The 21637-nt window shown below is 63.0% G+C and overlaps 3 long non-coding RNA genes across 5 annotated transcripts in view; 2 read left to right on the top strand and 1 right to left on the bottom strand.

Annotated features, from left to right (window-relative positions):
• Window positions 1-21338, bottom strand: part of LOC146402139 (uncharacterized) — a 115192-nt gene extending 93854 nt beyond the window's left edge. For all 3 annotated transcript variants that reach the window (XR_014805282.1, XR_014805284.1, XR_014805283.1), the window contains exon 1: window positions 21034-21338. This is a non-coding gene — a long non-coding RNA (uncharacterized LOC146402139). The remainder of the gene's footprint in view (window positions 1-21033) is intronic.
• On the top strand, window positions 1209-12673 carry LOC146402141 (uncharacterized). Its single transcript, XR_014805301.1, has 2 exons — window positions 1209-7436; window positions 10155-12673. It is a non-coding gene; the product is annotated as an uncharacterized LOC146402141 (long non-coding RNA).
• On the top strand, window positions 16979-20255 carry LOC146402142 (uncharacterized). Its single transcript, XR_014805286.1, has 3 exons — window positions 16979-17501; window positions 18087-18431; window positions 18967-20255. It is a non-coding gene; the product is annotated as an uncharacterized LOC146402142 (long non-coding RNA).
• Window positions 21339-21637: the final 299 nt, after the last annotated feature.

The raw sequence follows: 21637 nt of genomic DNA on the forward strand, positions 1-21637 counted from the left end.
CTTGGACAGAAAGCCGCAGCTCCCTCACTGTTCCAGACCAGGTCAAAAGTTTCCAGGCCACGTCTCGTGGTGTCGAAGCTCCTTGAGGCTGTGAGTGGCCCAGGAGGGCTCCAGCCTCTGTCCCAGCTCCCCTACAATGATGTGGCTGTAGGTTCCGTGGCTGTGGTCCCACGTGGCGTCAGCTGCTCTGAGTGGCAGGAATAAGCAGACCCGAAGCAGGGGAGCCCAGCCCCGGCCCCGTGGACCCCTCACTGGGCAGAGTTCCCATCAGCGGCAGGCCTCGGGCTGGCCTGTGATCCTCCCAGCCGCACCCCACCTGGTCACCTCCCCAGCGGTGACAGTGACAGCAGTCGGACCAGGTGCCACGTGAGCAAGCTGGAACCTGCGGCAGGGGTGGTAGGCGGCATGTGCTGGGGGATTCGCCAGCAGGTGTGGTCTCAGGATAAGGAGGTGAAGGGGGGGAGCAATGGGGACACCGCCGGGGGGGGGTCTAGAAGGTTCCTCTGTAGCCCTGCCCTCGGGAATGGCCAAGCCCCCCACCCCACGCTCTACCTCCCATGGGGCCCGGGGCCCCTGTAGCCCCTCAAAGCAAAGCCAGGAGAAGTGCAGGCAGCCGCAGCCCTGCCCGAGGGGGCATAGAGCCCCAGGGGGTGGGGGCCTGGGGACGCCTGGCGGCAGCAGGGACCTGGGCCAGCAGGCTTTGCAGGAATTGCTCGGATTCTCCTGATGGGCGACCTCACCCCCAGGCCGTCTCCCAGGGCCTGAACAGCAGTTACAGAGGAGGGCAGGTGAAGACAGGGTGTGGTGGGAAACCCCACAGGGGGCACCCAGTGCCCGGCACCCTCCTGCGAGCTCCGCGGGGAGAACACACGCCATGCGTGGCCTTCCTGGGCATTGCCGCCACCCAGAGGCCCAGGAGCCCTCGGCTGGAACCCAGCTCAGGGCCTCTGTGCGTTTGCCCAGAGCGCCCACCGCACGGGGGCCTCTCGAGGCATCCACAGGCCCAGGCCCAGGCATCCACGCTGACCACCCCCGCTGACGTGGCCTAACTCATTTCCTCCCGCCTCTGCGTGAGCAGGGTGGCCTTCCAGCCTCACTTACAGAGAAACTTGGGCCAACAGGCTGGACAGTCGTTTGTCAAGGACACAGCATGTCTCCGTTCCAGCCGCTTCCATTTGTCGTGAAATTTATCATCTTTCTTTTCTTTTTTTTTTTTTTTTTTTTTTTTTTTTTTTTGGTCTTTTTAGTGCTGCACCTGTGGCATAAGGAGGTTCCCAGGCTAGAGGTCTAATCGCAGCTGTAGCCACCAGCTTACACCACAGCCACAGCAACGCGGAATCCGAGCCGTGTCTGTGACCTACACCACAGCTCACAGCAACACCAGATCCTTAACCCACTGAGCCAGGCCCGGGATCGAACCCGCAACCTCATGGTTCCTGGTTGGATTTGTTTCCACTGCGCACAACAGGAACTCCCTTCTTGTCCTGAAATTTGAATCCATTCTTGCAAGTTAAAGGTTTGTCGCCACCAAGAGTGTCCAAGCGGATGAGACACAGACGCTCCAAACACACTCTGAGACGGGGCAGCAGAGCCAGCGCGGGCTGGCTGCATCCTCTGGTGACCCAAGTACTGGCGAGCCCATGCCACGGGACGGGCCCTGCTCCAGGGGCCTGGGAGCAACCCCAGCACCAGCCACAGCGCTGCCACCCGTCCACCCAAGCGGGCTGCGGGCGCCCAGTCTCGGCCGAGCCCGCGGCCACAGCGCGGAGCCGGCCAGTCCTCGCAGGATTCGCCTTTGTCAGTTCGCGCCGCCCGGAGGAGGGACGGGCAGGGCACGGCGGTGTCTGGAGGCCCGTGGCGGCCGCAACAGACAGCCGTGAACGTGGACCCTGGTGACATGAAGCCTCGCACACTGACTCCCGGAACAGGAGCTCAGAAGTCGGGCCCGGCGTCTCGGGGCTGCCCCGCTAGAGGCTCTGTGGGGAGCCGTGTTCTCGCCTCCGCCCTCACGCGGCAGCACCGCAGCCCCCAGTCTCCTTCGGATGCCCCTTCTCCTGCGACCCCATCTCCTCTCCTGTCTGACCTGCCCTCCCGTGAGGCCTGCGAGGACCTGAGCCCGCGGGGACCCGCCATCGCCATCTGACTTAACCACACCCGCAAAGACCCCACGGCATGCCCACAGATTTCGGGGGTCAGGACGCAGACATCTTTGGGGCTCATTACTCTGCCAGCCCCGGAGCAGGACCCCCAGGCAGGGATTAGACCTGTCCACAAACTGCTGCCCGCCAGGTGCCGGTCCAGCCGCAGAGTCAGGTAAGTCCGGGGCGCGTGGGCACGTCCAGGAGGCCAGAGCCCAGTCTTCCCCGACATGGTGCTGCCGCCCCACCCGAGTGCCCAGGTCGGCCACAGCCCAGTGCCAGGCTGGGTCGGGACCGGACCCCAGCTCGCCCTGGGGCCGTCGGGGAAGAGCACGCACGCACACGGAGACACTAGACGTAACAGTAACACTCACCGAGCTCCCGAGTGCCCACCGCTGCTGTGCCCGCTTTCACCAAGAAAGAGCCCCGGGGAAAGGCCACGCCGTTCACAGGGGCCGTCGGGGTCAGGGGATGGAGGCGGAAGGCCAGCCGGGCCCCGCCCTCTTCGCAACGCAGGCCGCGAGCCCCTGAAGGAATGAGTGACAGGCGGCAGCTGCTCCAGCCGGGGTGGCCGGAGGTCAGGGCAAAGTGAGGACCAGAGGCCCCCGTCCCCGAGAGCCGCCCAGCTCCGAGGGGGCCGGGACGCCGGCCGTGGTCCGTGGTGTGACCGCAAGGGAGTGTGAGCCGCTGGCGTCATCACGAGGCTGGGCTGCGGAGGGTCTGCTCCCAAACACGAGCCGAGGGCGACAGTGACGCGTCGGACTCCAGGCCACAACGCTGAGCGGCGGAGAGGCTGGGCCATCCCCCTGGGTCAGGGGCTGAGGGCAAGCACCCCTGTGACAGACGGGGGACCCTGCCCACTGCGTCCTGTCTGCCCGAGGCACGTCCTGTGTGGGCAACCAGGGACCCCAAGCCACCCGCAGGAGGTCACAGAAGTGAAGCCACCCCCAGCTGTGTCCAAGAGGGGCACACGTGTCCATCAGCTGTCGATGGGGCAACCCCATCACATGCCCCCTCCTGGAGGGAGCACCCACCACGACGCCCCATGAAGACGGCTCTGCCTCCCACGCCCCGCCGGGCACGCGTGCCCCACTACCCCTCCTCGCGGTCTCACCAGCTTGAGCTCTCCTGCATCTGGAGGACACTCGTGCCGGCAGGGCCCTGGCGTGCTCCGCAGAAACGTGAAAACACACTTCCTTCCTTGCTCAAGAGTTAGAAGACCCAGGAGGCCGCTCAGGAAAGGACTGTGCCTGAGGGGGAGCTGGGGACCCGCACTGGCCTCCGTCCGCATCCAGACAGGCCACGGACTTAGCCGGTGCACCAAGTCTGCTTGTTTCGCCTTCTTTTGTTTTGCTTTTCATTTTGCCAACAGTCTCTGGCCGAGGAAAGTGGTCCTTTTTTAATATATTCAATGGCGTACGACTACACGCACCGACTTTTCACTTTGCAAGACACCACACGGGCACCAGACAGCTCCCAGCACAGCCCCACAGCAATGCGCCTTGGGAAAACACGGATTTGTTCAACACGATTGATGTGTGCGGAAACGGCCTGAACGTAAGACAAACTGCCTGCTGCCCCACGCGCCATGTTATCTGCCAGAACCTCTGGTGAACGGGGGCTCCCTGCTGAATCGAGCCATGCGGAAGCACAGACAGGCGGACACCCGCAGCCCACCATGCCCCTGCCCCCGCGTTGGGCACACCCGCCCCTCCCCCTCTGGGCACACCCACCCCTCCCCCATTGGGCACACCTGCCCCCCAGTCCCTGCAAACTCCAGTCCTCGTCAGGCGCCGGGTCACCAGTGCGACTGAACACAGGAAACAGTGCCCTTTCTTCACGGGTCCCTGATGGAGTTTGGGAGGCTGTGCCCCTCGCCCCATCTGCCCCACAAGCCTTCGGTTTTGCGTGACTGAGTCGCAGTGCTGTGACTCTGGGGAACACACACTACATCACAGCGGAATCACCCACGTTACCTGTGATGGGCAGTTTTTCCGGAGGACACCTGTGCCTACTGTGCGGCCCCCGTCTGCCCTCGCTTCCTCCCCCAGACCCCAAACAGCCCGGGCCCATCTCCGGGGGGCAGGCAGACACGGCTCCCTCTGGCAGTGCGTTCAGCTCTGCCGAGAACGACTGCGCCTGGGGTTTGGCGTTCGGGTCATGCGGGACCACGAGGCGCGCACCAGACGTCCGCCTGCAGCACGCCAGGGCTCTGACCACAGGAGCTCAGCCCCAAAGACCAAAGGACCTCAGGTTCCCTCAGAGCCACTTCAGCAGCTGGCTAAGCAAGCACTTGAACAAGAATCTACTCGTCACCTGCTGTGTCTCTAAGCAGCCGTCATCAAACCAAACCAGACTCCAGACAGAAACAGGCGCCTGCATCAGTCAGTGTAACACCGCGCAGCGTCCTCAACAGCGGAGGCCTGTGCAGAGGAGGGCCCCGGCCCCCTCCGCGTCCCAGGCTCACAGAGGCGGCGAGGAACAAGGGCGGCGGAGGGGGGGCCCCCAGCAGGCGCCACCCACCGTTCACCCTACGAGCCCCGCTGGAGTCCCCAGGCAGCCTGAGCGGGATCTGAGGCTCAGGGAGGGTGGAGGACTTGTGCAGATGAGCTCGGGGTGTGGCAGAGCTGGGCACGACGCAGGTGTCACGCCAGCAAGCTCCCGGCAGAATGAGCCAATCGGGCATTTTTTTAAAAATTCCATTATACGTATGACACTTTCTTTTAAATATCCTTTTCCATCACGTCTTGTCACAGGACATGGAACACGGTTCCCCGTGCTCTACGGTGCTGCCTTGCTGTCCATCCAGCCCGGGTGTAATAGCTCGCCTCTGCCAACCCCAAATTCCCAGTCCGTCCCTCCCCGACCCCCCTCGGCACCCTCTCCGTGTCCGTGGGTCTGTCCCTACTTCACCGCAGCCATGTTTCAGAGTCCACGTATCAGCGGGAGCACACATGGCATCTGCCCTCCTGACTTTCTTCACTTAGCGTGATCACTTCTGGGTGCACCCACGTCATGGCAAAGGGCAGCATTTCATTCTTTTCATGGCTTAGTAATATTCCACTGTGTGTATGCGTCCACATGAAAAAAAATGTGAACTGCAACCTTTACTCCAGACCCTGTACAAACATTGTCCTGATGTGGACCAATGCTCTACACGGAAGAACTAAAGCAATAAGACTTCTGGATGAAAACGTCAGGAAAATTATTCACGACCTCGGGACGGACGAATAGTTCTTGGAGAGGACACAGAAAAAGCGTGAGCCGTAACAAAATTTGACACATGAACCTCACGAACTTCATTATTAAGAAAATGAAAAAGCAAGCCAAGACAGGGGGAAAAATATTCACAAAATACATATCTCATAGAGGACTTGTGTCCAGACTACATTTAAAAGCTCTCGAAACTCAGTCATAAGAAGAAAAATACCCCAGTTTAAAAATGGGTTAAAAAAGTGAAGTAGACACTTCCTCAGAGATTGCAGATAGGCCCGTGAAAAGATGCTCGAAATCATTGGTCCCTGGGAAAACGAAAACCACAAGACGTACCGCTGCACACCTGTTACCACGGCCAAAAAGAAAGGCAGCCAACACCAAGTGCTGAGGGGGCGGAGGAGAACGAGGCGCACAGGGGAACATCTGAGGGTGCCCTCTCCAGGGGGCACGCAGGCCAGGCCCTGGGGGACCCGAGAGGGGGGCTCTCACTCGCTTCAGCCTCCTCCCAGCCCTGCCCCCTGGAACTCAGGAGCCTCGCTGGCCGGCGTGCACAAGGGGCGGCAGGTTGGAAAACGCCTCGGCAGTCGCTTCTGAGGTTGCACCCACCCTTACCTGAGACCAGCAATTCCAGTCCGAGGCACTCACCCCAAAAAGCAGAAGGACGGGTGCATACCAGGGCTGGCCTGTGACCACGCGCAGGAGCTCTGTTCACACCTGCCCCAAACCAGAACCCACCAACATGTGTGGACAGAAGCGGAGCACCGGACACCCAACACGAGCCCCTGCTGACATGAAGGGGCGAACCTCCAACACCCACCACCGCACGGATGGCGCTCAGTAACCCCGCGCCGCGAGTGCAGCCAGAGGCACAGAAGGCACACACTCCGCCACCCCCTCTGGATGAAATGCTGGAAAACACACGGCCCGTCTCTGCGAGAGGAAGCCGGTGAGGCGGGTGGTGAGACTGGGCCGTTCTTCTCCCCTGTGACGTTGGCTACAAGCCCATGCAAACGTGTCCAAACCCGTCACCACGTAAAATTCCAACGATTAAAAGTATCTCGCGTGAGAAGAAAGCAAATCAGAAGTGAAAAGGACTCGGGGGCATCGTGGCGGTGGCGCTCCGGCCAGGGATGGAGTAATGGGACCGTCAGGAGCACCCTGACCACGGGGAGAAAAGCCCAGAAGCCTGTGCGCAACCCTCACGTCAGAATCTCACGAAAACCTGTGCGTGGCTCCTGGGGGGCTGCTGCTTCATCGGGACGCGGGCTCGGGTGCCCGCTCCCTGGTTTACTCAGCACCGTGAGCCTTCTGAGCACCAGGACAGTCCCCTTCCGGAAAGAAGCACCACCGAGAAAGGGGAGGAAGCACAGCCAGTCCTGACGCAGCCTCGCACCCAGGCTCGGGCAGCCTCGGAGGAAGCCCCAGGCGGAAGGCAACTGGGGCGCTGACAGCAGGCGGAGGGGCCGAAGCCCCGGGCCACCCTGCTCACCTGGGCTTTAGGTGCCCGGCCAGCGGGGGCGGGGTGGGCTCGGGTGGGAAGAATTGAAACGAAGCTGCGAAATGCTGCCAAAGCTGTGGGTTCATTTACCCGCTCCTCTGCTTCCCTGTGGGAGGCCAGAGGCTCTGCGGGGACAGAGCCCGCCCCCGTTCTCTCCGCGTCTTAAGGAACCGCGGGCGGCCAGTGCGCCCCAAAGGAGAGCGTATTTGGACAAAACAAAGCCTGAACTGTAAGGAGTAAACTCGCCCAGAGCTGGGCCCTAGCACGTTCATATTTACACAGTTACATCAGAACTATGCGATTTGGTGTTGCAACGGCTTTGCCAATTAGGGATTAGGACGGCGAGACTTAAAGGTTACTGAACAACAGACAAAATGATTTATTATTCTTAGGTCATTGGAATAAAGTATAGATAGGCTTAAATATTCGTGGAATTTCACCTACTCACTCTCAGGCGGGCCCACGGCCAGATCGGGGCGGGCGAGCCGGCACTGCCGTCTGACGGCCGAGGTCAAGGGCCACGCGGCCAAAGCTGAATTCCTTTCGAGGACGATTTCATTTCTCTTCTAATGTCCTTCCGAACGGTAAGTGCCTTTCTTTTTTTTTTTTTTTTTTTTTTTTTTTTAATGAAAGTTGCAACGTTTATTTCAGGTTCTCTCTTGGGTTTTTTTTTTTTTTTTTTTTTTTTTTTTTTTTCTTTTTTGCCACACAGGCAGTATGTGGGAATTCCTGGGCCAGGGATTGAACCTACGCTGCACAGCAGCAACCAGAGCCACATCAGTGAGAACGCAGGAGCCTCAACCCGCTAGGCCATCAGAGAACTCCCGTAAGTGCCTTTCATAGCACATCAGTAATCGATAGTTCTGACAGTTTCAGCCTGTGGTGTGGCTTTGGAAGTGCCAGCTTAGCTTCTGGTTTCTGCCTGAATTTGGACAGATTGCAAATTCTCTGAGTTCATCTTTTATTTTTATTTTTTTTTTTTTTTTGTCTTTTTAGAGCCGCACCCACAGCATATGGAGATTTCCAGGCTAAGGGTCGAATCGGAGCTGTAGCTGCCAGCCTACACCACAGCCACAGCAACGCGGAATCCAAGCGGCATCTGCGACCTACACCACAGCTCACGGCAACTCCGGATCCCTAACCCACGGAGCGAGGCCAGGGATCGAACCCACAACCTCATGGTTCCTAGTCAGATTCGTTAACCACTGCGCCAGGACGGGAACTCCTGCCTCTTTTTTAAATCTTTGTTTGGGTTTAACCTCTCAGGGGCCTTGATGAGCGGGGGGTCCTGTGGGGCAGCATCGCACAGATCCCAGCGCAGCGCTCAGCAGGCGTCTGGCCACAGAGCAGCAGTGAAGCCCAGGGACCAAAACCCTTCACCTCACCTAGAGTTTCCAACTCCTGTGTCAGGTCCTGGAAGGGCCACACCAGCTTCCAGCCCAGGCTGACGCCACGTGGCTGCTGTGGGACTGACTTGGCCCTTAGGTCTGGCCTCTGTCACCCTGGATAAGGCTGGGCTCCACTGCCCGTGCCCTCTGCCTGCCGGAGCCACAGGAGCGGGTGCGTGGGAACCATCTGTCCTGGCCCGCGAGGTCCACCAGAGCCACAGTGACTCACGCTTCCTGGAGAGTTAGGCGCCGCCAGCACTGCCGGCCCAGCCGAGCTCCCTGGACCTGGGCGGTGCCCACCCCTGGGAGTGGTCGCCCGCCTCCACTCGGCCGCCCACCTCGGGGTTCAGGCCTGGGGACGCCCAGCCTCCAGCCCCGCTCCTGCCACTGATGAGTTTTCAGATGACCTCATGACTCATCCCACGGCCTCCCCGGCTGCCTGGGTTCTGGGGAGCCCCTCGGCCGCCTTTCCCAGCCCCTCCCGAAAGGGCCGATGACATCACCCTGTGAAATGGAAGCAAAGCTCAGAGGCACAGATTAATTCATCATCTGCTGTTTCTGTGACTTGCACGGAGCAGAAGGACGCACGCTCGACCTCCTTTCTGAACCCGGAGCGAGGCTCTGTGTGGAGGCCCCGGCCCTGGGCCTGCGCCGCCCCCTCCAAGCCCTCCCATCCTCAGAAAGCCAGGCCAGCCTAGCGCCCCTTGGAGGAGGGAGCTGGGGACAGCGCAGAGCAGACGCCCGGCTGCGGGGGCCCGGCACCAGCAGAGCCAGCTCTCTCTCCAGAACCCCATGGGGACCTGGGGGGGCTTCTCCCCTTTGTCAGTGGCAGACCCAGGCCCCTGACTCTGTGAGTGCCCCTCCCCCGCCCCGGCAGGAACCACTTCCCCAGCCGCCAGCGGAGCGGCGTGGTCAGGACAGGGAAACCACCACGGCTTCGCCAAGCCCGCTGCGCTCCTGCAAACCCATCCCCTCACAGCAAGGTCAGAGCAGGTGCAGGCACCCACAGGCCCTCACGCACCCTGACGTCCCCCAGCTAACAGAGACCGGGGTGTGGGCAGGGGGTAGAAGCTCCTTCTGCAAAGTGCTCCCGGCTGCTGGGAGCAGAACGTTTACCCCAATGTCCAGGCCCGATGGCCAGCCGGCCAGGAGCCGCTCCCCCACGCGTTTCCCCATCTCCGCCACCCTCTGCGGACACGGTCTCCAAGCTGTGGGCCCTGCCAACAACACGTGGTGTCCCCCTCTGCACACGGACGGAGGGACTCAGCTGAAAACAGGGGTGTGTGGTTGGCTTGGAGAGGAGCCAGGGACCAGGGATGGACTGTGATGGCCAACGAGGGTGCCCACGTGCCAGGGTGTGGGCCGGGCCAGGGAGCGAGCCTCCGAGGAGGCCTATGCCATGGGAGGGGGGAGAAGCACCACAGACGGAGCTGACATGAAACCACAGCCTGTGCCGCATCCTCAAGCCCCTCAGCCCGTGAGCCCGCTGCACAGAAGCCTCCGCCCCCATCTCTCTCCTTCACTCTCAGGACACTTCGGGGGTTGCGGGAAGGTCATTGCAATTCAGCAGTGACCAGCGTCAGGAAAACGTGCAAAGACTTGAAGTGGACAGAGTCCAGCTCCCACTCCACCCACGGGGCCAGCTCTGTGCCCGCAGGACAGTGGTCACGGCCCAGGGACTCCCGGCCACAGGGAGACCCGTGCATCGCCAGCAGAATGCCGCGGCGGGCGGCGAGGCCACCCGTCAACCCGCCGGCTGCCTTGCTGCCCGCGTGTGTGGTTCTCTGAAACCGCCTCAACGGCTTCCCGGTTCCCTCATTGGTTCAGGCATTAAACAGACTCTCCAACGTGTGCATTGTGTATTGGTCAGAGTCACAAGTTTATCTGCTGTTTAAAACGATCCTCTTCCACCAGGGTCTCACTGCCAGGAAGAGGCCGGGTGTGGATCCGAGCCCAGATCAGCCCACTCGGGGCAGAAGAAAGAGGAAGCGAGCCTCCTGGCGCACTGGTACCGCGTCTGACATCTGCATCTCATTTAATCCTCCTTCTTCAGATGAGGAAGCTCCTGCTCGGCTCACACGGGGCCGAGGCAGACAGTCGGCCAAGCACAGCTCGGCTCCTCCACCCGTCACCGGCCCCCGGGCAGGCCTCCACCCCAGGGGCCAGACCCGGGGCTCCCCGGCTCTCCGCCGTGGCAGCGGACAGGAGGCTCCAGCCCAGAGACCCTCGCCCGTCTGGGCTCTGCTGTGAACGGCCCGAAGGCCGGAAGCACCGCCCAGGACTCGGCAGAAGCCCCATCTGGAAGAAACACACCTTCCAAAGCTCTGGGGCAACCTGTGAATACAGAGGAGCAGGTGGGTGGGTCCCCAGCCAGCCACAGAGACAACCCTTCCAGAGGGACGGCCGCCTAGAAGAGAAAGACGCAGGCAGGCGGGCCTCTCGCGGCCGCTGCTCGGTGGCGTGGGGGTCTGGTTCCTGGGCTGCCGCTGAAACACACAGACTGGTTATCAGACCCTCGCTGCACCCTCGCGATAGTCCCAGACGTTGTGTACAAACACCACCTAAGGCCTGGGGTTAAAATGCAGAGTCCTGGGTTCCGCCCGGAGGGATTCCAGGTCTGACTCCCTTGAGGGGGTCCAGTCATTGGTTGAAACAGCCTGACCTGGGGTCCATCCGTCAGCCCATGAAGAATAGAGGACTCCACGACCTTGGGTGGAAAAAAATGCCAGTTCCGCTGTCTACACTTGAGCTAAACCGGAGCGTGTCCCTCAGGTTCAAACGTCGGCCTCAACGTGTGGGGCAATCGAGGCACCTGAGCGTTTGTCCCCGGCGGGGTCAGGGCACGCAGACACCTCCCCGGCCCGGGCATCACGGCAGAGGCACCTCCCTCCACCTCATTTGTTTCACCAGGAAACTGGGCTCCTTCGTATGACCAGAATAGAGCGTTTACTTTACACATTAAAAGTTCTTACGCTGAGAAGGGGCGCACGGCATCCTGAGGGTGAGGGGCCCCGGTCTGAGCCGAGGCCACCAGCAGCACAGCCGAGGGCTAACTACCCGGGCAGGGGACGAGAGCCCCGGCACAGGTGCCCTCATGCGCCCCCAACAAGGCAGCCCCCTCCTGCCATGATCCCGGCAGCACGCGGGGGTGGGCGGTACCTGAACACACACCACGTCCTTTGTCCTCCCCTCCTGACCGTGGCTCACCATTCGTGATGCTGGGACAGGCGACCAGGTGACAAGACTCCCTCCCGAAGGGCTGCTGTCTCCCCAAGAGGAGAAGGTGCCAGAGCTCACCTCCAGGCAGGCCGCGCGGGCAGAGGAGGCGGGGGGCCCTGACCCCAACTTGCCGCCCATCAGAGCATGCCAGTTGGAGACTTGGGCTCAGAGAGGTTGAGGGGCTTATCTGAGGTCACAGAGGAGGAAGTTTCAGAGCAGAGCCTCTAACCAGGTTTTGGCCTCGGCCCACGGCAGGACACCCCGTGCGCAGGCCTTCACCACTCCGGGCTCTGGGGCAAACGCCCCCAGGGCATCGCGGATGCAGCGCATGCTTTGTTTTAGAAGAAAGCACTAGGCGGGCCGCACCATGCAGCTCTCCCCCCCAACACAGGAGACGCGGTTTCTCTGCGTTCTGGGGCACTTGGTGTTACCCTGTACCCACTCCACTGCAGCCGTGCTGGCAGGTGTGGGCAGTGTCCCACTGGATTGAATCTGCACTTCCCCACCAGCCAGGAGTGCCCGCGTTTTCATGTCCTGTTTGCCAGCCGTCCCTGCTCTCCAGCAAGGTGTGTGACGGTGGCTTTTGCCCACTTTCTAATCGCTGGTTTGCCATGTCGACCTGTGTTCTCCAGACCCAAGTCCAGCCGGCTGGCTCTGCGCTTTGCAGCATCTCCGCGCAGCCTGTATCTGTGCTCCCCGCCCTCCCCGCCCCGGGTCTGTCAACGAGCCAGGGCTTTTCACCGAGCCCAGGTCACGGGCGTCAGTGCCGTCGTGAGCACCCTTTGTGGGCGGAGTCTGAGACGTCTCCCCGGCCCAGACCCTGAAAACCTCCTAGGTTACTCTTTTCTAAAGTCTTGCGGTTTTCCGCTTTTCACCGGAGACCACGACCCCGGACCTGTGAGCTGATGTGAGCACACGGTGCAGGGCAGCTGGATGTGCAGCGGCTCCAGCACTGGCCGTGAGTGATCTGTAGGCGCGGCGGAGGGGTCTGCTTCTAGGCCTTCTGCTGCGCCCCACTCTTTTGCCCCCCCGACCCCCCCGCCTGGACCCTGCGGCGGTGCCGGCAGCTGTCAGCCTTGGGTAGGGTGATTCTCCCGCTTGAAAGACCCAGGCTCTTCACCTTCCACACAGATTCTACAGCAAACTGTCTGCATCGCAGAAATCCAAGCTGGGTTTTTTATTTTCTCCTTTTTCAAAAAAAGCATTTGCAATGATCTGCCTTCGTGTGGGCATTTTTGCAAAGCCCCGGCCAGCAATGCTTCAAAAGCATCCCAAAGGCCGGGTGGATATGAACTCAGTGTCCTTGGCCGCCAGCGTGTACCACTTCGTAAGTGGCCTCCTGGGTGGCCCTCCTTTGGGCCAGCCTCCCCTGTTCCCTGAAGCTGGTCCCTCCCCCCACGTAGTCACAAAACCAGGAAGGACCTGTCCCTGCAGGGTGGCTGGTCCCCGGGGCTGTGGGAAGGGAGTGGTCCCCACCCCTGCTGTGAATGGCCAGCTCGCCCCGGACCCCTGAGTCAGGAGGGCTCGGAGGGTCCGAGACTCTGCATTTCCAGGGCTGCTGCCGGCCTGGGGACCCCACTTGAGAAACCTGTTACATTTTTTAAGTAACAACTGTCTTCTTATTTTAAAGAAATGAGAAAACACTTTTTGGCAAGGTCCTTCTAAAGTTAACGGGCTGTGGGTGACTGATACACTCTCCCCGAAGGAAGAAACAGCAGGAAACGCAAAGGGGCTGCAGCCGGGCTCCTCTTAGCAAAACGCCCACGGTACGACCTGCGGTGGAGCGCAGCCTCATGCCGGGACCTGGGACCATGAGCGCACCTGGAGGAAGGAACCGCGCAGGTGTGACTGAGCCAAGGGTCTGACCGTGGGGAGGCCACTGACTTTCCGAGGGGACCCTGACTGCGGTCACAAGTGTCCTGACGGCTTTGGCACAGACACAGGGGAGAGCCCAGTGACCACTGAGGCAGAGGCTGGAGCCATGCGGCCTCAGCCCCAGATGCCTGGAACCCCCAGGGGCTGAAGAGGCAGGAAGGAGCCTGCCCGGGACCCTCCAGAGCGAACGCGCCCTGCGACACCGTGGTTTCAGTCCTGTGAGGCCGAAGTGGGGCTTCTGGTCCCTAGAACTGTGGGAGCGCGTTTGGGGCTGCCACCCCCAGGACCGCAGGGATTGGCTCGGCCGCCAGGACACTCACAGCACCCGTGGCACCTGCCTGTCTTACTGAACCCTTATGATTCAGAGCCCAGGCGGGCCTGAGCGCTGCTCTTCCTGCCCCGGGTCCTGACGTGCCAGAGCCAAGGTGCTGCCCCGGCGGTTTCCAGAGGCGCTGGCCCTGGGCCTCTGTGAGAGCCGCTTCCCACCCTAAGGCAGTAGCGGCCGTGCTCTCCTCGGAGGGTCTGCTCCTCACAGACAGTGGTGAGGACAAGACAGGACCGTTCACACGGGGTCCAGGCCCCGCCCTGCGGCACAGCCCAGGGTGTGCTCCCTCGCCGCACGTGGGCGGCCAGCTGCCCTAGTCCTCCCGGTGTCTGCAGGTAAGGCTGACCTCGCCGACGAGGCTCTGGAACAGTCTGCACCCCAAAGCTAGGACCTGTCACCTGGAGCCCAGGACGCCTGCACATCCGCGAGGGCCACCCCCACACCTCAGAAAGCCCATTCCCAGCGCCAGCACGTGCTCCCAGGGCCACACGGGGAGGCCCCTCTCCAGACCCCTGTCGCAGCTGTTTCCAGGATGCACATGGACCCCGCGGCCCAGGCTGCTCCCGGGTCTGCTGGCCGCAGTCGAGAGCCCTGAGCAGCCCAGTGGGCGAGTCTCCGCACCGCTAGCGCTGTGATCAGCCATGAAGGCGCTGACTCTGAAACACTCACATGGGCGTGATTACTGCCTGTTCCGCAGAGGAGACTGGAGCTCGGGCAGAAGCCCAGTAGCCTCACCACGCAGCCCTGGGGGCATCTGTGTCCACCCCCTGGCCACGGCCAGTAGGAGCCATCAGCACATGGGCTGGGCACCGACGGGAAACCCAGAGCACAGGCCAGGACTGAACAGGGTCCATCTCCGGCCTCAAGAAGCCGTGTCCCCACTGTCCCCAGGAGAGAGAAAGGGGGGCCTGGTGGGCCTTCAATGGGAGAGGCCCCCAGGACAGGCTGCAAACAGCCCACACCCCAGACCCACACAGAAGGGAGTGGCTGTGCCCTTCTGAACGTCCCCTCTTCGTCCTTCTTGATGGATGGTGGAGGCCTCCTGGCCAGGCCCTGCTTTGCAGTCTCTGCTCCCCGTGACTCACTGCACCCCACTCGGCCTCCCGTCCCCCACTCGGCCTCCCGTCCCCCACTCGGCCTCCCGTCCCCCACCCGGCCTCCCGTCCCCCACTGGCTCTCCCACCCCCGACTTGGCCTCCCACCCCAAGCTTGGGGGCAGGCACCTCCCCCCAAATGTAGCCATGCTCTAGTCCCCAGAACCTGTGCCCTCATCCGGGAGAAGGGACTACGCTGACGTGGTCAAGCTCAGGGTCTTGTGACCACATCAATCTGGTTAGTTTGGTCCTAAACCCAACGACTGGTCTCCTCATAAGAGAAAACAGAGACGCGCAGAGGAAAGCCACGCGAGGACACGGCCGCAAGACAAGGGACGCCTGGGGCCCCCCAGGAGCGGGAAGACACAGGAGGGGCCCTCTCCTGGAGCCAGTGGGAGGCACACGGCCCTGCAGACACCTTGGTCTTGGACTGTGGCTCCGGGAGCCTGGGAGAACACCTCTGCTGTGGGGTGGCCTGCCACAGCCGCAGCTGCTAGGACGTTTCCAGCATCCCTTTGGCAGGATGGTCAGTTGGAACGGCTGCCGGGCATTCCGGGGCCAGCCTGCTTGGAGCAGAGCCAGGAGACGTCGGGGGACCCTCGGGGCCTGGCAAGTGTGGGGAAGCAGCACTTGCCTGGGGTTTGTTGTTGGGAAACTGAGTCAAACCAGGGAAGCCGGGTGTGGTGACGGGGACGACGGGGTAGGAGGTCTCGGCTGTCCCCCCACCCCAGCTCCACATGCACGGCCCTGCCCGTGCTGGTTTCTGCTTGTACCGCCCCGAGCACCAGGGTTCACACAGCCCAGGATCTGAAGGGGAAGGTGAAGCGCTGTTCCCTGTGGTGACAGCCGCGCTCGCTGAGCCAGCATGTGAGGGGGACCGACCGTAAGCCTCCCAAGGCTCGTCCGCCCGCTCTCCCCCCCCTCACCAGGGCGCCCCACCCTGACGGGGCAGGCGGCCAAGACGCCTGGGAAGCCAGGGAGGGGCTGCAGGGCGCCTGGGCCTCCCACGCCCGCCGGAGGGATGCGGGCTGGAGAGCACAGGCGCCCCCCTCACACGGCCCAGCGGAGCGGGGGCGGCCAGGGCTCCCCACCAGCAATGACCTCACAAGTGGAGGATGGGAAAAGCACGGAGTTTTCTAAAGAAGCAAAGAGGCTCGTTTCTCACTCGAGAAAGGGAGAAAAACCCTGAGACCAGGCCCCCCCCCTCCGCCCATCGATCACCAATGACGCAAACCCTGGGGAGGAGCCTGGGCCCCGGGTCAGCGAGACCTGCACTGGGCCCTGGGGTCAAATCCTGGCGGCTAGCTGACCGTCTCGGCCCCAGGCGCTGTGTGCCTGTCCTGTCGCTGCTGTGACGAGTGACCACATGCTCAGTGGCTCCAAGCAACGTGTTTCTTCACTCACAGGCTGGAGGCGGGAAGTCTGACAAGGGCTGCGGGAGGCTGTCCCTGCCACTCGGCTCCTGGTGGCTGCTGGCCATCCTTGGCTTGTGGCTGGGTCACTGCGGCCACCTGCCTCTCATGAGGCCCCACGGCTCCACCTGGCCCTCCTGCACGAGCCCACATCAAATCCTTGGTTCGATCACCCGCAAAATCCTTCCTCAAGTCAGGCCGCAGCCTGCAGTTCTGGGAATCGGGTGTGGGCGCCATCCGAGGTCCACTCTCTTGGCTGCTGGCACCCCTCACCCCCCGCCTGCTCGGGATGAGTGCCCCCCAAGCCCTTCACCAGGACCAGGAGAAGCCTGGGAGCAGCTCTGCCCACCTGCCTGCCCCCTGCTGCAGAGCAGAGGAGGAGGACACCGTGGGCGAGGCGGACACGGTGGGTGACATCCCAGGACAGCAGCCGGTCAACCCAGACAGGGACAGAGCGAGCCTGCATCCCCTCTCTGGTCACGTCGGCCATCTGGATTGCTTTTCCAGGGGAAACGCCGACCTTCCAAGAGGGATGAATTGGGCAGGGGGTTGCAAACAAATGAAGGGAGCAGCAACTGAGGGGACTCACAGAGCGTGTCCCCAACGTCCCCTGGGGGGCAAGCTCCTCAGGAGCCTCATCTGCCAGGGGCTGGACACTAATGACAAGCCGGGGAGGCGGGGGGCTCGTCATCCCTCTGCAATGCGCTGACTTCAGAGGTGTGGGGGCATGTGCTGGGGGCTGGAACCCGGCCCGGGCGCTGGCGCCTGTCCACGCCGCTCCCTCCGCGGGGACCCGCCGGCCAAGAAGGAGACGCACAAGGCTGGCCGAATGTTGCCAGATGTGGCCGGAGAAGAGATGCTGGTTGTTGAATCCCCGATTACTCAGGGGGCTGACCTGGGAGAAGACGTCCTCGTGGACGCCCTGAGACCAGCCGCTGGGCCTGGCCCAGACCCCACCTGCCTGAAACGTGGCCGGGGCAGCGCCGGGCTGGGCCTGAGGACATGTTCCATCCACACACACGCACACACACACGCATGCACACGCGCACACACGGGCTGAGTGAGGACTTGCCTTCTCAGCGTGCCCAGCCCTGGCTTCCAGGGTCCCGACTCGGCCTCCGAAGTAAACCTGCACCAACCCGACGCCACCCCTTCCCCAGCCCACGGCGGGCATCATGGGTCAATCCCCGAAAGCCCAGCTCAGCTCCAGAAGCCCTTCCCGCACGGCGCCTCAGGTCCCGGGACTCTGCCCCTCGGAAACGACAGCAACGAGCACACCTCGCTCGCGCTCCCGGCCGCCTGCGCGCTGACACCCCTCGTACGCCGTTGTGAAAAGGTGCCCCGGCTCCCCTGGGCCTGCCTCGTGCTCTCGGGGGTTGGAACCCCCCTTCGCGCCCAAGCGAGGGAAGCCACGGAGCCCGTGCGGGGAAGGCGACGGCAGCCTGGGCCGCCGACTCGGCGAAGCTGGCCAGGGGCCGCCCGGGCTCCACGGGCGACGTTCCACGACCCGGGGCGTGGGCAGCACGCGGGGTCTCCACGGCCTCATGAGGCGGTGCCCGAGGGGAGCCACAGCCTCCGCCCGTGTGTCCGGCCGTCTGCTGAGGCCCCGGCAGCGAAGCGGGGGTCTCGTCACACCTTGACGACGTGACGCAGAGGGACAGAGGCCAGACACGAAGGCCACACGCCGCCTGGTTCCGCTCCCGGGACACGTCCGGAAGAGGCAAAGCCCCAGAGGCCCAGCGAGGGCCGGGGCGGCCCGGGGCCGGGCCGGGGGGGACCGCCGCCGGGACAGGGTTCGTGCGGGGCGGAGACGGGCCGGGGGCCAGCGCCCAGGGCCGCCCCGCTCCCTGCACGCCCTCCGGATGCGCGAGCCGCACGGGACGTGCGTTTTATCTCAAGAGATCTGTCTGTTTCCTCGTAGGCCAGCATCTGGGAGGCAGATGGGCGCCCTCGGCTCCCCCAGGTTGCCGGCAGGCTCGGAGCTTCCGGCCCAGGTGGTCTGGGCGAGCCTCCGAGTCCCGTTCCCGAGCCTGTGATGTGGGGTTAGGACGACTCACCCCGCTGAACGGGTGCGGGTTAGGAACCACGGCCGGGAGGGCCTGGCGGGCACGGGCTGGTGGTCCTTCAGGAGCAGGCCTGGCCCCCAGAGCCCAGAGCCAAGGCCCCCCGATGGCTGCTGAGGGCTGTGCCCACCCCTGGCCCACGTAGCCGCAGGAGGAAGGGAAGCGGACCCCCAGGCCCCCGTCGGCAAGGGCCCACCTGGCAGGTGCAGCAGGGCGCTGGGTGGAGGGCTGGTCGCGGGGGAGGGGGCAGGGGAGCTCGGGCAGCCTGGGAGTGGGGGGCACAGTCGGGTCTGCATGGAGGTGTTACTGCCCCCCATCACCACCTAAGGAGGGGGCCCCGCAGAAGGGGGCGGGGCGGGGCCCACCCCGAACGCAGCCCCGGTGGCTGCGAGCGGACACTTTTGGCACCTGAAGCCGCCTGTGCTCAGGGCTGAGGAACCGCAGACGAGGAGACGGAGCCACATGAACACGCCGGCAGCACAGCCGGTCTGAGGAGGGTCGACGGCCCTTCCCGCCTCGGCACGAAACCCTAGGGCCGTGGGACAAGCACCCCGAGCCTGGCAGGTTCCCCCTCTTGAGGTCGTGGCCACCAGGCACACGCCATGGCCACAAAACCTGGGGACAGGATCCCAGCAGAGGGACATGGGGACAAACATGCAGCTCCTGGCAGCTACCACGTTAGGAGAAGGTGGCCGGCGCTGGGCGTCACCCGCCAGCTCCTCGTTTCTGTCTTTTCAGCTTAAGCTGAGCTCCAGGCCCAACACTGGGAAGCAAAGGGTGTGACCGTCGCATTTCCGCATCGACGCCTGACCACGCGCAGGGACAGACCCCACGAGAGCCCAGGGGCACCAGGAAGCCCCACGTCCCGACGCCCCATCCTCAGTGGGGCGTGAAATCCTGCCCATGGTTTCAGCAACCAAGCAGCCACCTCCACCCTCTCTTGGTTACAGCTCAGGACACGGGAGGCCTGAGAAGTCGCCCAGGCAGGGTGACAGGACCCCGAGATCCTGCGAAGTGACACTCGGGGAGAACCGGTGCCTGAAGCTGGCAGAGCTAGCTCATCCATCTCCTTTCCTGTCCAGCCACTCAAGCCCCAGCTGGGAACTCCCTTCAACAGTCCAGGGCCTTCTCTGTAACGGAGCCGAGTGGACACAGGGCCCATGGAAGCACACACGGTTGGGGGAGAAGGGCTGAGAAAGGCTCCCTCGAGACGCGCCCGCATCTCTTTGCTTCCAGATCTCATCCGGCTGATGTCCTCATCATCCAGGCCCCTGCAGTCACCGAACACGGTGGATCAGTACCTAACCCGTGAACTGCTGGGTCGAGACACCCAGACCACCAGCCGGGCCTGGCCTTCCCCACCCCCGGCCGGGTTTTCTCGGTCAGCACCTGCAGGAGCAGAGCCGAACAAGCACAGCGAAGGGGCAGACAAGTGCAGCGAAACAGGGGCCTTGCTGTCAGAGCCCAGGGAGGGACTCTGCCTCTCACCAGGGATGTGTTCTTGGTCAAGACCCTGAACCCCGGAGCCTCAGTTTTCTCACCTGCAAAAGGGGCTGCCAGACAAATGCGAAGATAAGAACTAAAAGCACAACATGCAACACAAAGGCCGAGGCCCCGGATGCTGCGCGTTATCCTATCACTGCTCCCACTGTGTCATCATTCTGTCACTGTCCCAGCTCCGCACGGGGCAGCATTTCCAAGTCTCCTCCTCCCCCCTTTTCCACTGACGAGCTGGGCTTTGTATTTTAAAAACAAACCAAACAAGACTTCCCTTCATAGCTCAGTGGTTAACAAACCTGACTAGGAACCATGAGGATGTGGGTTCAATCCCTGGCTTCGCTCAGTGGGTTAAAGATCTGGCATTCCCATGTTCTGTGCTGTAGGTGGCAGATGCGGCTCAGGTCCCGGATGGTGGTGGCTGTGGTGTAGGCCGGCGGCTGCAGCTCCGATTCCACCCCTAGCCTGGGAACCTCCACATGCTGTGGGTGCGGCCCTAACAAGCAGAAAAAAAAAAAAGCAAAACAAAACCAAACCGACCTGGAGCTGCCACCCCTCACCCCTGCAGAGGCCCACGAGCGAGGGCGGTGTGCGCCTTGGGAGGGTCAGGACGTCTGTGCGGCGAAACCACGACTGTCACTTTCACTGCACAACTGACTTTACAAGGAGAAACAGCCCGGCGTCATCATCAGCTGGCACAGAGGGGACCTGCTTTGAAACCTGAGCAAATGAAACCATCCTGAAGACACCAGGGTCCCCACAGACTGGGCAACGCCTGTCACCCCAAAGCGCGTCCTTGAGATGGGCCGTGAGCCTCAAGCTCCCCATTTCAGCAGTGGGGTGTGGGGCGGGGGCCCCCAGTCCTAACTCCACACTTGGTCAGGAAACGTCAGGATTGGCACATGGGGCAGAAAGGGAAGCTCAACCAGGCACACCCGAGCCTGGGCGCCGAGACAGAAGACTCTCACCGGGGACACAGACCGGGGGAAGAAAGAGTGATTCCGGCCGTGAATAGAAGGCCCTAAAGAAGGGGGGAGCCCCTGCCTGGGTCCTCAGACCAGAGGGGTCTCTACCCAAACGCATCTGCTCCGGGCTCCTGCTCTCGGGCCAGCCCTTTGAATTTCAACAGGAAAGCACGGGGCTTTGTTTTGCCTTGAAGACTTGCTGCCAGGACTCCCCTGCAGGGCTGCCGGCATTAATAACAGGAAGACACAGGCGCCCGGAGCAGCGCATCCCAACCCGCAAAGAAGCACTTCATCTCGGATGCTCCGGCGGCAGCGCCCGCGGGCGCGGGGAGCCAGCACTTACCTTGGGGGCGGCCGGCGTGTCCGCGCGTCCTGCCTGCGGGGCTGCGGCCGGAGGGCTGCTGACGCGTCCTCCCGGACACCGCGGGCCAGGTGCCTGTGGAAACCGCGGGGTGGCTGCGCTGCCGCTGCTGCTGGCTGCAAGTTTCGAGTTCCGGCGCCTGGGAGTCCCTCTCCCTCCGCACACACTTAACCCTGCTCTTGCCGCCTTGGACGGACCGAAGGAACCGGCTCAGTCCCGGAGGCAGAGAAGCGGCGCGGTCCCGCCTGGCGTCCCTCCTGCTCCTCCTCCGTCCACCGGACACGTGTGGAAGAAGCCGGAAGGCGCGTCTCCGCAGCGCAGCGCCGGGGCGGCTTTCTCAACCCGCCGGCCCGCTCCCTGGGCAGGAGGGGCGCACCTGCCCGCAGGCCCTGGGAGCCGCCCTGGCCCCCAGCCGGCGGTCTCCGCGGCTGGAGCGGCTCAGAGCCCACGCGCAGCCCGGGGCACCCGGGCCGCCCCTCTCCGGGGAGGCTCTGGCCGTGCTCCCTCCGGAGCCCTGCGTCCTCGCTGCCCAACGTCCACAGCGCCCAGCGCTCAAGGACCCCGGGGTGGGGCCGGGGGGCCTCTC

The sequence above is a fragment of the Sus scrofa genome, chromosome 6, assembly GCF_054392235.1.
Source record: "Sus scrofa isolate SSC_HxYL_T2T_F1_AM1 chromosome 6, Sscrofa_HxYL_maternal_Yorkshire_Landrace_v2.0, whole genome shotgun sequence".
Lineage (NCBI taxonomy): Eukaryota > Metazoa > Chordata > Mammalia > Artiodactyla > Suidae > Sus > Sus scrofa.